The 19,241-nt window shown below is 40.0% G+C and overlaps 1 protein-coding gene across 5 annotated transcripts in view; it reads left to right on the forward strand.

The window, feature by feature from the left end:
- The window catches only part of SYNPO2 (synaptopodin 2), a 171,807-nt gene that overhangs the window by 96,531 nt on the left and 56,035 nt on the right, over positions 1-19,241 (forward strand). The gene's annotated exons all lie outside the window — the stretch shown is intronic.

Here is a 19,241-nt window from a genome sequence, read left to right on the forward strand (position 1 = left end):
GTGGAAGCTGTCTGGTGCTGGCACATTTTGATGGGAGAGGGATGCCTCAGACTTCAACAATAATCTCATCTTTTTTCAGTCTTATCTTCTCCCCTAAAACTGCTATAGTCAAGTGACTATCATCTGTGTTGTAGACAGGAGGATCCTGTGTCAAGAAAACATTGAGACTTGCCTAAGCCACTGACATATTAATAGAGTTAATGTCAAAAGCCTTGTCATCCATCTGGGCATTCTCAGTGACACTGTGTCAATCAGTAAGTCAATCAATTTATCAACAAGTATTTAATGAATGCCAATTAGGCATCCAGAAGTGTCTTGTTTAACATCCGCTGGCTGGGCTGGGCCCTGCACAGAACTTGGTTCAGTGTCCTTACATTATCCCTGATCGAGGATCTAATTCTGTACTATGTCATCCACAGTTGGCTGCCTTTGTGGTCACACCAGTTTGCTGGGCTATATTTCATGTGAACACCACCATTTACTACATTATTCTGTAGGCCCTAATGAAGTTAAGAGGAGCAGGATATGGGGGCCAGCTATTTAGCCCTCCGATGTGAACAACTGTTCAGCAGTCTTAGCTTGATGATGTACTTCTCACTCTGTTAGGTTTTCCTTGCACTTCCATTGAATTAAAATTAGAAATTCTGTGGACAGGGATGTGACTCTATGAAAGCAACCTTCTTCCCCTCTGCCAATCCATCTGCATGTAAAATCCCCAACCCTCAGCACAAATGACCTTTGTTCTCCAATTTCCAATCCTTTTATAGGTTATAATTATTATTTAAACCCACCCTATGGTCCCCAAACCTTTCTAAAAGTAATCAGCCCATAGGATGCCCTCATGCAAAAGGCTACATTTTCTACACTTACATTTTCATTTATTTTCTAATAGTCACAGTGGAAACTGTAACCATGAATGTACAACTCAGAAATCCAGTTAAGACTTGCTTTTTTCTGCCAACTTACTCTTTTATGAGCCAGAGACAGTAAAATAAATCCAACATGTTTAAAAATGCCAATTTGAACTTCAGTTTCTACGCCAAGAACGTTCTGTGGGTTAGTATGCATTCTTCTAGGTCACTCGGAGTACTACAAACCAAATTTCACATGGTTTTCAAAGTAGCCCCAAAACTCGACCTTCATCTCAATTGGCATTAGTGTTACCAAAGGTATCTATGAGAACATCACTGGCCCATCTCAAGTTTGAGAGATGATAATAGGCACATGTGGCCATTTCCACTATATCTAGTCTAGGATTTAGTCTATGATTTAGACTCCCCAGCTGTATTTAAAACTATTCCAAACCACCACTGGCCGCAGGAAGCATAGACCTTTTCTGAGAGGGATTTTGGCTAATAATTTTACTTCCACATTGTTCCATCCTCTATTTCAGGATGCATGATGTACACACTCTTCCTTTTTCCATCTCATTTAACCATTAAATACATGCCCTGGCTGGGTCAGAGGAACCAGGAAATAGACTATTATTCAGTGTGCTATTGATATGGCCTCCCAAAGCCTCCAACAACTTCCCTACGGACATCACAGAATGGAACAAAAATTCCAGTGGATCACTGTTGTCCATTCATAGGCACTGCAAATGTGTTAAATATGTCTCACTCAATAAACCAACACGGCTTTGCTGAATTATGCTAAGTCAAAGTCTTCTTTAAATCCCATTATCCTTATCATTGTTCTAGGTGAAATTGCAAATAAATAAAACCTCTAATGAGTTATTTTTAGATATCTAAATGGACACAGGAAAATGTTAATTGACTCCTCAAGTTTACAGAACAAGTTAATAAAGGTAGAATAAAAAAAGAACTAGTTTAATAACTTTCTTCTAAGACTACAATGAAATTTATTTTATCTCATAACATAGAATGTCACATCTAAGGAACATCAAGGAGAAATTGGATGCTTTTTGTTCTTTAGAATTTTACTTTGATACAGATAATGTTGCATTAGTTATTCTTAGTTTTACTTTCTTCACTTGTTAAAATGCATAATATGGGCCAGGCATGGTGGCTCACGCCTCTAAATCCCAGCACTTTGGAAGGCTGAGGTAGGAGGATTGCTTGAGCCTAGGAGTTTGAGATCAGCCTGGGCAACACAGGCTGATCTATAAAAAATAAAGCAAAATTCGCTGGCTGTGGCGGTGAATGCCTGTGGTCCCAGATATTTGGGAGGCTATTTGGGAGGATCACTTGAGCCCTGGAGTTTGAGGCTGCAGTGAGCAGAGATCACTGCACTAGATATTGACTGTGTCCATTTAGATATCTAATGGACCTCTGCACTGCAGCCCATCTAAAACAAACAAACAAACAACAACAACAACAACAAAAAAAAACCCACAACCCTAATGTGAACTCAGATCACTGCTTCTAGATTATTTTCTTCACTTAGTACTGATGCTTCTGAAAGTAGAATGAGAATTGTATTGCTATTTAAGTATATTAGCAGTGTTATTACTACATTCCATTTTTGTTTTTAAAACATCCATTTTTATAATCACCTACTCTATGGCTAGGTCTTTAACATACCTTTTCTATATTCTTCATAACATATAAGGTGTGTATAATCATCATAACCCTACAGAAAAGGAAAGGGACTCGGAAATATTCTGTACCATGTGACGTACTTTAGTTCAGAGTCTGGCAGGTAACAATTCTCAATAAATATTAAAGTAATCATTATTTTTCCCAAAGCCACAGAGCTATTAGATGGGAGAATTTGAGCTCAAACTCAAATATAACAACATTTTTTTGCTAATCTGCACATGTACTGCCTCAATTTTCACACTTGATTTCATGATCAGAAAAGTTATTTTAGTCCTGTTTATTTGAACAGCTAGAGCAAATATTGCATAAACTATTATTTGCCAGTATCTCTAACATTAATTTATGTGAATGTACTCCTGTGTATCTTGTATTTGTTCTATTTTGGTCTGGTTTTTAGGTTGCAATATTGTACACTGTCATGTTTCTATGAAAACCAACAATTTAGTTTTTGTTTTTGTTTTTTTTTCCTGGGGATGAGAAAAAGGTGTTAATGGAGAAGCAAATAAATGTGAAATGAAACAGTTCTGCTCCAGGGAACAGAAGGAAACTTCGCTAAAAGCAGAGGCTCCTAGCACAACCTTATACAGCAGGTTGAGCAAAACCTAACTCTAAAAATGGTACTTGCTTTCAACTACAGGACAGGACATTTGGATTCTGTTTAGTTTCCAACTGAAGTTTTGGAAAGTACATCCAGCATTTCCTTTAGAAAAGCTCCAAGGAGTTTCTTTACCCACAAGTTATTCTGAAAAACATTTGTGAAGATGTGGGCTTTTATTTTTATTAATAAATGGCCACAGCTTTCATTTTGGGAGGAATTCAATTGACATTATGATGGAGACTTTCAGGTCCAGACATTCTCTGTAAGCACAGCTGTGAGAGCTACAGGAGCCTCACACTTGGCTCTGCCCAAGCACAGTGCAGGCATCTCTGCGACGGCTGGTGGCCAAGGAGCCTCCACAGGAAACACGCACCTTCCCCCACCCCAAAGTCATTGAATCGCTTCAGTCTTAAGGGTCTCCACATCTTGACAGAAGGCTCAACTTTGATGGAAACTTCTCTGGAAGAACACTCGACTGGTACTTATGGTGACCAAGCAGGTCTTACAGTTCCCTTCCTCAATTAAAACAATAAAAAAAGAACAAGGTTGTCACATATAAAACAAGAGTCATTGAATTAGGCCAGAGCTAGGCTTTGGAAATTGAAATTAAAGGCCTGGAACCAGGGATCTTAACTGCATACTTTAATGTTTAAACACAGAGCAGTTGAATTGGGAAAGCATCTGAGCTTGGTTCCGGCTGCACTCAGCTGCTTTAGCCTGCTGCCCTTGCCAGAAGACCCTGAATACATTTGAAAGCATCAGGCCCTGGCTCATGATTATGCCTGTGGGATGTTGTGCCCATAGCTTGAGAGGAGATGTTCATCTTCTGGGGGAGTAAACAGCATGTGAAGAGGTTTCTGGAACGTAACTGGGCATAGCTAAGGCTTTGGCAAGCTTAAGACTGAGTGAGAGTCAGAGCCTCAAACTGTGACTCAAATTGGCATATGATTCTGAACTTGTTTGCACCATTCTCTAATTGTTTCATGTGTGATCATATCTCCCTAGCAAGCCTGAGGGCATCTGAAGACAGAGAGCATGCTATTTTTGATTTCCCAAAAGAATCTGACAGAGTCACGGACTCATTTTATTGACTGACAGTCACTGCTAGCAGTGACTTCAGCCACAAGTAAAAAAAAAACCAGTTTGTGTTCTGAGTAATAAAGGAATGTGTCATGTAGTCATGCTTCCATGGTATATCATTGATTCATCATGATAGAAATATCCTGTGAAGCAAACATAAGCCAAATGCACACAGTATCTGGGAATGTTGTGGCACAGACAGAAGAAATAAGTGGATGTATTTAGAGTTAGGGACTTGGTGGAGGAGGCCTATCTTGTGTTCAGGCAGGGACACAGACAGAAGCTCTCCAAGGAGACAACACCAAGAGTCCCTGAGAGTAAGCTCTGAGACTGTGAAGACCCCTGTCCATCAGTAGACCGATCCACTTCACTCATTCATGTATTCTCTAATTCAGATGTTAAATCTTTCATGTATACAGAGATGAATACACATGACCTCTGCCCCTAAAGTTGAGATATATTTGTAAACAGATGCATTAAAACATCAAACGCAATACCATATGGCAGTGTGATTTAATGAGAAGGGGTTTCACACAAGAGGGAAACGGAGCTGGTTTTGCATACAGGTTTTGTGATCTATTATTGGCTGTATGACTTGGATTTTTTTTAGCCTGTTTTCTCCTCTGCAAGTGTGGGTAATAATACCTACCATATTGGATTATTGAAAGAATGAAAGGAGAAACACCGAACTGACAGCTCACATGGTGTACAGGATAGACCCTCAGGAAATGTTCTATTCCTTCCTCTCACAAAGAAAGGTGCAGTGCTGTGGTTGCTCAGAGGCAAGAGCCACAGCTGCCTGAGAAAAGGAGGAGAGCCTTCACCCAGGAAATACATCTTTGCTTGACCCTGAAGAATCAATAAGTTCCTTATTCAATTATTTATTCAGCAAATGTTTACAGAACACTATTATACACCAAATATTGTGCCAGATGCTAGGGATAAGATGGTGAACAAAACAGATATGGTCCTGGTTCTCATGGATCTTACCTTCCAGACAGAGTGACAGACCAGACCAAACACATAGACACAGCAATTCTGAGCAGGGAGACTAAGCTGGATAATTGGTTTTTGTTTGTTTATTTGTTTGTTTTTGAGACAGAGTCTGGCTCGGTCACCCAGGCAGGAGTGCAGTGGTGCAATCTCAGCTGACTGCAATCTCTGCCTCCCGGGTTCAAGCGATTCTGGTGCCACAGCCTCCTGAGTAGCTGGGACTACAGGTGCGCACCACCATACCCAACTAATTTTTGTATTCTTAGTAGAGATGAAGTTTCACCATGTTGCCCAGGATGGTCTCTGTTTTCCTGACCTCCAGTTATCTGCCCGCCTTGGCCTCCCAAAGTACTGGGATTACAGGTGTGAGCCACCAAGTCCGGCTTAAATTGGATAATCGTAACCCGCTGGGGCATTCAGGGGCTTCTGGCAAGAGCGCCAGATGAAAGCAGCTTGACATGCCACCTGAACTGGGCCAACAGGCCCTTCCAAGTCAACTCCTTTGGGTTTAAACATAAAATTGTGCAGCTAAGATCGTCAGTTCCAGGACTTTAAATTCAACTTCCCGGGCCTAGTTCTGGCCTAATTAAATGACTCTTTTTAGTGTGTGACCACCTTTTTATTTATTTATTATTGTTTTTTTAGATGTAGTCTTGCACTGTCACCCAGGTGGGAGTGCAGTGGTGCCAGGTTGACTCACTGCAACCTCTGCCTCACAGGTTCAAGCAATTCCTCCGCCTCAGCCTCCTGAGTAGCTGCGATTACAGGCACACACCATCAAATCTGGCTAATTTTTGTATTTTTAGTAGAGACGGGGTTTTGCCATGTTGGACAGGCTGGTCTTGAACTCCTGACCTCAGGTGATCCGCCCGCCTCAGCCTCCCAAAGTGTTGGGTTTACAGGCATGAGCCACCACACCCAGGCTGTTTTTGTTTTTTTAATTAGGGAAAGGAACTGCATGACCTACTGCTCATCATAAATACCAGTGGATGCTCTTCAAGAGAAGTTTCCATCAAAGTTGAGCCTTCTATCAAAGTCTAAGATTGAAATGATTATACTTTGGGAGACAGAGCAGGGGGAGGGGGAAAGAAGAGAAAGAAGAAAGAGGTGTATGTTGTCTACTGAAGCTCCTTAAGCACTGACTTTTGCAGAGATGCCTGAATGGTGCTTGGGGCAGAGCCAAGTAGAGACTCCTGTAGTTCTTACAATTGTACTTAGAGGGAAAGGGGCTGGGAGGACTTTTGGCATCATATCACCAAAGAATCAAAGGACGAGAAAGAGCAAGCAATGCAAAGGATGAGAGGAGGAGCATTGTAAGCAGAAACAGTACATAGAAATGCCCCGAAGCAGAGAAGGGCTTGGCTGAGGAAGTGAAAGTATAGAATAAAACAGGGAGAGGATAGTGCTTAATGGAGTTCGAGTGAAAAGGATTCAGGGGAGTTCATTCCAGAGTTAACAGCATGTGCAAAGGTGTAGAGTCTTAAAAGAGTCTGACACAGTCTAAGAATAGGGAGAACTTCATTGTGGCCTCACTCTAGCCTGGAGGAAAAAGAGGGCGGCAGGAGATGATGCTAGGGAGGTAGGTGGAGGTCAGATTGTGGGGGATCTTGCTTGTATCATAAGTGAAGACATTTACATTTTGTTCTGTTTATAGGCAAGACTCTACACAGGTTTTTTATGTGGAAGAGTGGATGCATGATTTGACTGTAGTAGTGTAGAGGATGGATTAAAAGTGAAGAGATTGGAGGGGAGTTTAAACGCCAGGCTGCTGAAACAGTCTGAGGAAGGACTGAAATAAAACAGTGACAAGGAGGACTGGATTCAAGGGACAATCCTGAGGTAGAAGCAACATGATGTAGGAAGTAATGGAGTGAGGGAGTGATGAATCAAGGATGACAATGAGGTTTCCAATTTTGGAAGCACACATTCCATGAGCCATCACAGTGATGGTGCCATCACCTGTCAGGTAGCCTCTGGAAAGTTCCCCTGTATACTCGTAAAAGTGAAAATGACAAATAATGCCTTACTATTTTAGGAAATAGTTTTGACCACAAAGACCCTCTGAAAGAATCTCAGAGATGCCTCCAAGGTCCTTGGTCCACACCATGGGACCTGCTGTTATAGGCAGTGAGTTAGGATTCCTGTCACCATCCCTGAGCCCTCTCCATGACCTACTCACCCACCAACAACCTCATAAATGCACATGGTCTGGAATTATTTGCACTTCGACTTGCTATTGCATCTTAGGTTTGGAGATCCTGACCCAGCTCTGCAAACCCTCTAAGCTTGCCTCTACTTCCGTTTAGAGTACTTTTGTAAGCGCCCACCAATTTTGGGACCCTGACTTCTCTGCATGGCTTCACCTCTTGCTACTCAGATGTGGGGCATCTTCTGTTATCTACAAGACAGTTCCACACTGTCTCTGCACAAAGAGAAAATACTCTCTACTCTGGACCCTGGGTAGGTGATTAGGCAAAGCTAGATTCAGCTTCTTAAGAAAACTACTCAAACCAAGCAGAGTCAACCTGCAAGATAATAGGAGTAGTTATTTGAGTTAATGGGAAACCAGTGTTAGTCCTTGGAAAATAAAGCAGCATAAGAGAATTACTTACATTGTCAATGAAATTTTTAAATTAAATTCTGATTTTCAGAATCAAAGAAGGGAGAGAAGACAAGAAACAAAATGTGTATTTTTGTGTGTTTGTGTATGTGTGTGTGTATTTGTAGGTATTCTCTTTAAAAAGAAATAGTGCCTTACAAAGTAGAAATGAAATAGTAAGCATGATGGACTGTGTAGCATTAGCCATTGTAGAGAAATATAATTTTAGTGGGTTGAAATTTATTTGGAAACCTTTTCCTGTAGACAAATGTATCTCATTTTACGAGGCCTCCTTGATTTAGCTTGGTTTAAAAGTCAAAGGAAAAATATATTCCATTTGATCAAATTGTCAAGCACAGCTTGTTAATGTGTCTGTGTGAGTTTCAACATCTCACCACTGAAGTGTTGGATTTGTCCTCGTGTGTAAGCCACAGCAATGTCCCTCCTTCCTTCTCCACTTTCCTTTTCAAGCACAAGTCTCCTGGCCTACAAGTTTCTAGGCCGACAGACTCCCATGACAGATGTTTTCCCCCTGTATGACCTGCAGCTTAGTACGGTATTTCCAGATGTTTGTATGAGAACCTGTTTAACTGATTTCAGAGTCTTTTCTTTCTTCCCATATTTTTCCCCCAATTACTTTTTACTTTGTATTTGAAATATTTTTTCTGAATTTTCTAAATTTTAAAGGACTCTTGAATGTTTACTTATATTCTGACATGATGAAAATCTATTCCACTATCATGTTTAATCCCTGGACTTATGATGCTGGGAGCACGGAGTGATTTAATGCTTTGCCTAGTCTTACCTAGCAAGCCGGAAGAGACATAGGCTTAAGCCAGACCAGCTGATCATCAGTCCCATGCACCGCCCCTGAGCTGATTAATATTTCCTTTTATTACTGCTGAATATTTGGTTCTTCTAGGGGGCCTCTGGATCAGTCACTACCACCATATTAGGCCACACTCTGACAAGTAGTTTTGTTCCTACAAAGAATCTAATTTCTTTCTCCCACGTGTGGCCTCCTAAGACCACTGTGCTCTGCTGGTGATGCTTGAATTGCTCAGGGGAAGAGGCAGATATCCAAAAATTCACCAATTTTAGCAGAAAACCCTGCCATCAGGGACAGCTGGAGCACCACAAAATCTATAAACGCACTTGTTACTCATCTGCTGTGCCTGTAGGGCAAGCCAGATATGTGACCACTGAACATCTTGTAGAGGAGAGGTTTCTTAAGCGGGTTTCCTGACAGAACCTGAGATGAGAAGAATCAAACAAGCTTGGCATTCAGAACATTGTGTGTTATTAGTTTAGCCCTGATTTGAAAGAGGAGACCTACCACCTAAATGTGATTTAAAGAATTGAGGGGTGGAGTGACAATTGGATTAGATGCATCAATATGAGCACTGTTAATTCAATATATGAGCTGAGGAGTCGTCAATTTGAGTACTAATTGGTTACAGAGCAATTTTCTTTAAAAACTCTTGAAAGGCTTTGTACCTAGCATCTTATCATCTAGAAAAAGGCAAAGATTTAGTAAAATGCAATCCTAATGACAGAGTAAATTTACATCACATAACCACAAGCTTGGTAGAAAGTGGCATGTTATTCCCATAAACATTTTGGAAATCTAAAGTTAAAAATCCTGGGGGTTATAGAAAAAGATCTTTGTTTCTAGTTTTGGGGTATTTAATTTTTAAAATTTTGGCATTTATTTTCTTATCCAAATGCCTGCCCATGCAAGAATTAGATTATCTGAATAGGAGATAAGACATACCTAGCCCCTGTGATTAAATTTTCTTGGATTTTAGGCATGTAACCATAGATCCTTGATGAATAATTTTTATTTACTATTTTTCAAATCACAAACTAATGAAAGGACATACAAACAAACATGCTCTCACAATTCAGTTCATTCTTTTAGACTCCTTGAATGTAAGAGCAAGGTTCATATATTTTACTTCCAGTGCAATTCTCTATAATATCTAAGTGCCATGAACACTCAACAGTGCTGTCTCATGATCTAATGATTATTTGCGCTATTGACTTAGGATGATCCCAGCCTGTAGCTCTCATTTGCAAAGCTCTTTAAACATATGCCTTTGTGATGAATCAAAGTCATTTCTTGAAAAAATAGAGCTCTGACCAGATACTATATTAGATATTTGTTGGAAATATATATTCCAGCTTGGATATATATTGAGCTCCAAGCCCAATATATGTGATAATAGCAACTATTATTTACTATTTATTGTATACCTATCACATATAAAATGATGGGCATTTTATATACATTATGTCAGTTATTCCTCTCAAAAACCCCACAAGATAGGCATATTATTTCCAATTTTACAAATGAGAAAAACCAAAGTTTGTTAATTAAATAACTTGCTCCAAGTTACGCAGTTAGTAAGTGAAGGAGGAGTTATTTGAACTCAGGTTGTCTGATTTCACAGGCTTTGCATTCAGAGTGGCAGTATAATGCGTTTTGTAAGCATCAGAGTCAAATTGTAAGCTTTGACTCTGAAGCTAGACTACCCAGGTTTAAATCTTAGCTCTGCCCTTTAATAACCAATAACTTATGAGACCTGTGACAAATGACTACAAGAAAGTTTAAAATTGAGCATGTGGCTTACATTTGAGGTCCATGTTATATTTCTATTGGACAGTGCTAGGTCTGGACTTTTCCAAATGCTGTCTTTCATTCTTTATCTCTCTCTCTCTCTCTCTCTCTCTCTCTATCATCTGTCTAATACTGCTTTTTTCTGTCTTGCCTCTTTATATTTCTTTGTCCACATTGATGCTCAAGATGTCTTACTAAACACAATCCAATCCAGGCTCTTTTGTACTGAAAAGCCTTTGCTAGCTCCTATCACCTACAACGGAAAGCCTGAACTCCATTATGTGGCATACACAAACTTTTCATCCTCTTTCTACCTATCCAGCCTCGTCTCTCTCATGACTTTCTTCCTTGCACTTCCCATCTTGGAAACACTAAGCTGTGCTTTGGTTCCCAGGTCAGTTCACACTTTTGCCTTTGCACTTGTTGTTCCCTTTGCTTTGAATGCTCCTCCCCTTTCTGGCTGCAGTGACTGAAGTTTTATTCATCTCCCAAAATCTAACTCAGACATCGCCTCCTCTAGAAAGGTTTCCCAATATGGTCAGCCACCCCCTCCCCCACCGCTTTTGCAATGCTTGTGTTCTTTATACATACTTTTATTACCTTTGCCAGATGTGTAACTTGTTTTTCTGTCTGCACCCCTACCATCCTGAGTATATGGAGAATATAATTGTATATCATTTCCATATTGATAAAAAAAGTGATTGAATAAACAAAGCAATACCTTCTCTCAAGGAGAGAAATACACTTTTGTACAATAAAAATCAATATGATACAAGATATAAGATATGTCATAAGGCCAGGTGCGATGGCTCACGCCTGTAATCCCTTCTTTGGGAGGCCAAGGCGGGTGGATCATGAGGTCAGGAGATTGAGACAATCCTGGCTAACACGGTGAAACCGTGTTTCTACTAAAAATACAAAAAATAAGCCGGGTGTGGTGGCACATGCCTGTAGTCCCAGCTACTTGGGAGGCTGAGGCAGGAGAATCCCTCGAATCCGGGAGGTGGAGGTTGCAGTGAGTGGAGATCGCGCCACCGCACTCCAGCCTGGGCGACAGAGTGAGACTCTGTCTCAAAAAAAAAAAAAAGTCATAAGAAAGAGCAATCAATAAACATCTATTTGCAGGCAGAGAAGAATTCAATTAATTTTGACAAAAATGTAAAAGATGTAATGAGGTAGGGAAACATTGACTAACTGGCTGATATAAGGTCTCTCAAGATGGCCTTACCTTTGTCAGTGTAGCATAGTCCAGGACTGACTCTCAAACATGCAGATTCTGAACCAGTCTTGTTATTGCTCAAACAGTATCTAGGGATACTATACTCATGCTACCTGAAGACACAGAACACTGAGGCTAAACTAGAACTCTGGTTTGTTGCTTCAGAGAGAGGGAAAAAAAGTATTGATAAGACCGAATACCTGCATCTTCTAGCCAGTATGATAGTTTCCCTTAGGAACCAAATTTATTAGTAAAGCTAGATTTGTGAGTGTGGAATCAGAACAAAGTCTGTGAGTTGAAAGATTCAATAGTGGATGCCTGCTCTGCTTACCTCTGCAGTTGAATGCACCTGTTACTTGCACCAGGCAGAGCAAATCTTTGGTCTGGCTGCCTTTCTCTCTGGGCAGTACTTTTATGGGCACTGTTTGCCTATGACTCTTTTCTAATTTCTATTTCTGGACAACCCATTCAGAAAGACACATTCTTTCTTTAGATATGTTAATACCTCCCATTAGTCAGCTCTGTTCTGTGCTCAGTCCACTTATGAGGCAACTTTAAACATTTCTGTTCTCATAGGCAATCTGTTGATTTAGAGTTAATCCTCCAAGGCAAGCCCTGTTCCCTTATTTCCAAGATCTTAGATGTCCCTGACTCCTGACAGTACAATAGCTTTGGGGGAATTGAGAAGGAAGGAGAAGGGGGCTTCCTGGAGGAGACAGTGTTAGGATTCTGATGGGAGTGGTAAGGATGGGAGACTAGGACTTGGTTAACGGTGCTGCTTGATAATCACATTTTTCAAAAAGCATGTATCAGTTATTTGAGCAAAACTACAAGGCCTTGAATTATGTAAATATATATTTTAATATGCACACTTCACTAGCTTGGTTATATTCTAAATTTTGTAGCCTTTTTGCTGTTTGAAAGTATGAATTTAAGAGAGTGCTCAAGGATGGAGCATTATTTGTATTGCTAGGAGTGCTAAGCAGTGAAACACACTTTAAGGGTAAAGTTTCCTTTCTGGTGAATAAAAAAAGAGAATTATATTATCGTGTATATTTTAGGTTTTTTCTATGTGTCTGATGATGAGAAAATTAATTATGAAAACTTCTAAACATTGTAATTCTTGCTTCTTAGGAGCCAGAGAACTTCAGTAAACCAGAGTTTAAACGAGCAAGTTTACATGTCTATTAGTTGCTCTCCTGTTTTAAATGAGTATTAATATCTTAGTGCCTGGTTCAAAATTTACATCTCACAGAGAAAGGCACCTTAGAGTGTGACTCAGGATCACTGAGGTCTGTGCTAGTTTCAGCTGTGTCAGTAGCTATGCAATCTTTAACAGGGATCTTAACCTCTCTGGGTCTCAGTTGCTATGTCTGTGAAAAATAGAGGGTAGGTATGTTAATGTTTTCAGTCTTTCACAACTCTGCAACTTTGTGAGTCTGTGAATTATTATTCCAATAAATGGATCAAAGTTTGAGATTAACTCTTCTTCCTCTCCATCCCTCCTCTCTGCTCCCTCCCTCTCTCTCTTACTCTGTTTTTTTTTTTTCCCCCCTTTTTTTTCTAACTTGTGCTAAAATGTGCAGAGCACAGGATGTCCTTTAAACATCAGCAGAGCTGGATACTTGTTGAACTTGTGATCTTGGGCAAGCCATGTAAAATCTCAAAGACTTAGTTTTGTCTTCTGGAAAATGGATTTAACAGCCTTTATCTCTCAGGGTTATTGTGAGGATTAGAGATAATGTATGTAAAGTGAAATGTTTAGCTGTTATTATTACTCATTTACCATGAAGGATACGATTTTTTTTGTTTTTTGAGACAGGGTCTCACTCTGTCACCCCAGGCTGGAGTGCAGTGGCACCATCATGGCTCACCACAGTCTTGATCTCGCAGGATCAGGTGATCCTCCCACCTCAGCCTCCCAAATAGCTCAGACTACAGGCATGCACCACTATGCCCAGCTAATTTTTTTTGTGTTTTTTTGTAAAGATGGGGTTTCACCATGTTGTCCAGGCTGGTCTCAAGCTCCTGGGTTCAAACAATCCTCCCATTTCAGCTTCCCAAAGTGCTGGAGTTATAGGCGTGGACCATGGTGCCCAGCCTGGATAATAAGATTAAATATTATCTTATTATATTAAAATAAGGTTTCTCCTTTTGTAAAGATAGTAGAGATAACACATTATCTAATAATTACAATATAAAGTACCAGAAAAGAGATACAGGCGCATACCACCGCACCCAGCTAGTTTGTATGTATGTATGTATGTATGTATGCATGTATTTATTTATGTAGAGATGGGATCTTGCTATGTTGCCAAGGCTGCAAAGTAATTTTTACTGAGTTCATAGACTCATAATACCTCTTCCTGGGGAGTACAAGAGAATAATCAGGCAAAGGGCTTCATTGATCTGGGCTTTGCAGGATAAATCATATTTGAAGACAGAATCTGAACACAGAGAACAGTTTCCTTCTAATCTACTACCATCTTCAGGGTTTTGCTCTATTGCCTGGTACTTTTTAAAGGTTTTGAAGTAGAGATGTTCAACACCACTGTGTATTTGCCCAAGAAGTCATTTGTCCTCTGAAGAAGCTGGCAAAGGAAAAGTTGAAGGAGCTTTAGGGAAAGGCCCTTTAAACAGAAAGGAGCTCCTGACCATGGGTTTACCTGGGAGGAAAGCAAGCCTCATTTAGTAAGCAAATCAGAGTCTCATTCTGTCACCCAGGCTGGAGTGCAGTGGCACGGTCATGGCTCAATGTGAGCCACTCTCTCTGCTGCAATGTGAGCAAGAGAGCCTTCCTGTTATCACCCTATCAATCTTTCTCCACCAGGTAGCAAGGTTTGGTGACTTAATGAGGTAATAAAAAGCAAGACACTGACACAGGTAGGGGATGTGAGATGTGAGGCATTGTTTCCTTGTGAAGGAAAAAGACCACTTGTAACCCACTGAGATAACCTGTCCTTCATTTTCCTGGGTCAGAGAGGGTCATTGTCCTTTCACCTTTTCTTTGCTTTCAATGTGAAAGACCTTGCTAATAATAGGTGAGAGCCCCCCTCCCTTTGATATGTCCAAGCCGAGGAAGACGTTCTGATGACTGTCATATAAAACAGCAGAAGACACCCACAGACACACACACAGAAACAGACACACACATGAGTAATGCAACCCCAGGGATCACCACCCAGGATTCATAAAACAGCATGAGCTATAGTTGCTCACATTACACAGGCTTCCTTCTCGGCAGTGTGGCGTGGTGCTGAAATGCTGTTCAAAAATTTGTGCTGCCACCTTCATACCATGGCCATATTTTGGAGCCCATGAGCTCATTACTGTCTGAGTTGCCAGGGCTGGATTCCAGTAGAAAGGGGAAGGGAGGTGGACAGGAGAGAGAGGAAGCAAAGATTAGCAAGTTGAAATAGCTAAAACATTTAATTCCACTTCTTTGAATTCAATTACATCATTTGCAGAGAGGGTCCATGTTTTCCTGCTGTTCTTTCTTTCTTTTCTTTTTTTCTCTCTCTCAACATCTGCTGAGACATAAGTAGAAAATCTGTAACTACCTGAAAGCATTCACTGGGACACAAATCTCTTAGGTCTAGAGTTTCATATGAGTGCAGTGAAGTGAAGTTATATTTGAGCTCTCCATCGTAGAATTTCTATTCCACATGGCTGTTCTTTCTACCCTCATACTTCCCCCTCAAGAGGTAAAAAGTCTCTCCATTTTCATACCCACTGCTCATTTTCTCCTTGGCTTTGTGCCCCATAGGGGGTGCCATTAACATGTGTCTAATGTGGTCATGCCCCCTTGAACCTGTGCAGTGTCCTAGCCCTATGGCCCTTCCATACATAGTTAAAAGAAGAATGGATCAATTGATAGAAAAAAAAATGGAAGAGAGAAAGGAAAATTGCTTCTCCACCTCAAAATCTTAAATCAAACATAGCGTTGTACACAAGACACAGATACATTTATATATATTTATATTTAGATACTGACTTCTAGACTAGGGACAGGCACTGAAATAAAAACAGCACTTTTTAAGTGGATACTCATTGCTAACTGAAGAAATAGGCAAGTAGCTATTTAACCCTTCGTGTCCATAGCACATAGATTATTTAATATTCTGCAGCAGAACTTTTAGAAAGTCAAGGCAACTTTCATTTGTACAGAGTTTAAGTTTAAATTCACAGGTCACTCAAATCCAGTATACTGGAAAGCAAAAATATCAAAAATGCAAGGATTTGGTGAAAAGCCATGATGCTTTTTAAAATTTAGTTCTTATTCTTTATCAAAGTTACATATACCTAGTTTAAAGAGTCAAACAGTTCTAGAATACTTGTTATGAAAAACCATCAATTTTAGATTTCCCAAAGGCAAAACATTTTCTTTTTACCTTTGTCTAATTTTCTTATTTCCAAAATATACATCTGTGTGATTTCTTGATTTTTCTCAGTTGTAAAAATTATTCATTATTCATTGTTACGCCACAACAGAAGATGAAGATATATAGTTCTGCTACCCTTCTCCAGGCCCTACTTCAAGCTCGTATGATTACCTAGTACCCCCTATCCTCCCAATTTAATTATGTTTTAACTGAAACACTGTTCAGTGCTTAGATTATTAAGCTTAGCCAGGTAGCATGTTAATAATACTTTTTCCTTTCTTGCACAAATTATTTTCTCCTTATAATTAACAACTGTCTTTCTTTTTAAGATTTTAGTTTTCTAAGTATTTGTCGTTAATTCATCCTCAAACTCACTCCATCTAACTGTCCTCTGGGATATTTTAAAATGTATCAGGAGTGCTATCAATGTCATTTTTTTTTTTTTTTCCTGAGATGGAGTCTTACTCTGTCACCCAGGCTGGAGTGCAATGGCATGATCTCAGCTCACTGCAACCTCTGCCTCCCCGGTTCAAGCAATTCTCCTGCCTCAGCCTCCTGAGTAGCTGGGACTACAGGTGCTCACCACCATGACTGGCTAATTTTTGTATTGTTAGTAGAGATGAGGTTTCACCATGTTGGCCAGGCTGGTCTCGAACTCCTGACCTCGTGATCCGCCTGCCTCGGCCTCCCAAAGTGCTGAGATTACAGACGTGAGCCACTGTGCCTGGCCAATGTCATTGGTTTTGTAGCCATTTTCCTAGAGTCTTCTACCCTCCTCTAATTTAAGTTAGTGACTCTCTTTGCTAGGCGCACAGCTGTCTTCCTGGAGTCTCTTCTTAATCATCCTGGGGATTTCTCTTTTCTCTCTCAAGTTGGATTCCCTGTTTCTTTGGTTTTTCTTCCTCATTTTTGTGGTTCACCTCCTCCAGCTGCTTCCTAAGAACAAGTGAAGAGAGCTGAATTTTTGAGACTGGGTATATTTGATACCATCTTTATTCTACCCTCACACCTAATTGATAATTTATCTGGGTATAGCATTATAGGCTATATTCTAGGCTATTGATTTGAGTATATTTTCATCTATTATATAGGCTTTTTATATACAGCAATGCTTGCCTTCAATTGTAAGAAATTTTCTTGAATTATTTGATGACTTACTTGTTTTATTTTCTGTTTTCTCATTCTGGAATTTCTGTTATTTAGATGTTGAACCATTTGTATGCATCCTCTCTAATTTTCTTAGTTTTTTCATTTTATTTTTATCTTTTTGTCTTGCTGTATTAGTCCACTGCTCACACTGCTATAAGGAGATACCCAAGACTGGGTAATTTATGAAGGAAAGAGATTTAATGGACTCACAGTTCCACATGGCTGGAGAGGCCTCAGGAAACTTACAATCATGATGGAAGGCAAAGGGGAAGCAAGCACTTACTTCACAGGGTGGCAGGAGAGAGAAGTGCTGTGAAGGAGGAACTGCCAAACACATGAAACCATCAGATCTCGTGAGAACTCACTATCATGAGAACAGCATGGGGGAAACCGCCCCCATGGTCCAATCACCTCCCTCCCTTGACACGTGGGGATTACAATTTGAGATGAGATTTGGGTGGGAACATAGAGCCAAACCATATCACTGCTACTCAAACTTGTTAGGTTTCAGGAGACTCTAGAAAATTTTTTCAACATTGTCTTCCAAATTCTCTACTCAGCTATTCACTTCTGCTAAGAGAGTTTTAATTGCCAAAAGTCCTTCTCATTCTTTTTTGTATCATTCTGTTTCTGTTCCATGATTTGATATCATTCTGGAGACATTAGTCATAACATTTTTTGACATTTTCCTCTCCCAGTATAGTCTCTATGTTTGCATTCTGACTTTTTAGTATGTATCTCTTACAGTAGAGGCTTTCCTTTAGATTAGAACTGATGTCCTTGGCTCTCTGCTTACTCTAAGGGAGTCAGGCTGGGCTGTTTCTTGGCTAAGTCCTAATATCACTATTTTAATTGACTGACTAATCAGAATCTTCCATTCTTCTCCTAGAAAGGTATAAAGTCCAGCTGCCAGAGTTCTGGGAGCCCAGATAGGACACGGCTTTAAGTGGGAATTTCAGGATCCGGTAGTTAATCGTTCATTTCACCCTTTATTTTCCACCCTAAACTGTGCCTGGTGTCCTGTAGGGTAAATAAAGGATATTTGCGTGGCTGTGGGGAACAGGAAATGGCATTGAGAGGGTCTACTATGTTCTTAGACTTTCAACAAGGCTTCCTATTTTCAGCCCTACATTCACCTTTGCTGTTCTCACAAATTCCTAATTCTTCAAGGAATTCTGCAGAGCAAATTGTATTGTCTGTTTGGCTTTCTCTATCTCTAACTTAGGGTTTGCCATTCCCAAGTCTGTCCATTTGTGGTAATTGTTCAAAATTACCTTTTCCTATAACTGAGAAAAGTTTTAAAATGGCAAATAAATATCTACCTTTAGAAAACTGTATGTGCAAACAGTTGCCAAGAACAACTAAATGATTGTTTTGAAGTAGCATTAACACTAAGCTAGTCTAGGAACATTAAAATCCAGTTGGAGCACTCAGTAACTATAATTATTACATTCTACAAAGATAATAAATGGTTTCCTGTTGAACCACTGTGTGTCCATGCGGAGAAACTGAGGTATCTGAGCTCCAGCCGGAGGAATCTGGGCAATAGAAAGACAAAGACGTCTGCCTCCTTAGCAAAAGGAAGCTGCAGCTCACCCAGGGCACACTCACCCTGACACCATCAGCAGTAATAAATACAAAACAACTACTTACAGATAAACCTGAACATGAAGGTGTGAGAGTTGGTGTCCTAACCCTGGCTTTTCTTATACTTTTTATAATGCATGAAGCCAAAAAGACACGCTGATGAAGTTGTTCAAGATGGAATCAGTGTGTTCAAGGAAAAGAAAGCACAACTAACACTCTTAGGGACAGAAGTGGACTATTCTTTTACAAGAACACAAAGTATCCAGTGAATTTATATACATAACCCAAACACCAAAGAATCTTCTAGCTGTGGAGAAAGACCCCAAAACTATTTCCTTGGCTGTCAGACCCAGAAATATGCTCATGGAAGCCTTGGGGATTACTAAGAGAAATTATGTGACTATTAAATCCTCAGGATTTATAAACTACAGCTGCCTTATAAAGAAAATAAAG

The sequence above is a fragment of the Macaca mulatta genome, chromosome 5, assembly GCF_049350105.2.
Source record: "Macaca mulatta isolate MMU2019108-1 chromosome 5, T2T-MMU8v2.0, whole genome shotgun sequence".
In the NCBI taxonomy this organism is placed as follows: Eukaryota; Metazoa; Chordata; class Mammalia; order Primates; family Cercopithecidae; genus Macaca; species Macaca mulatta.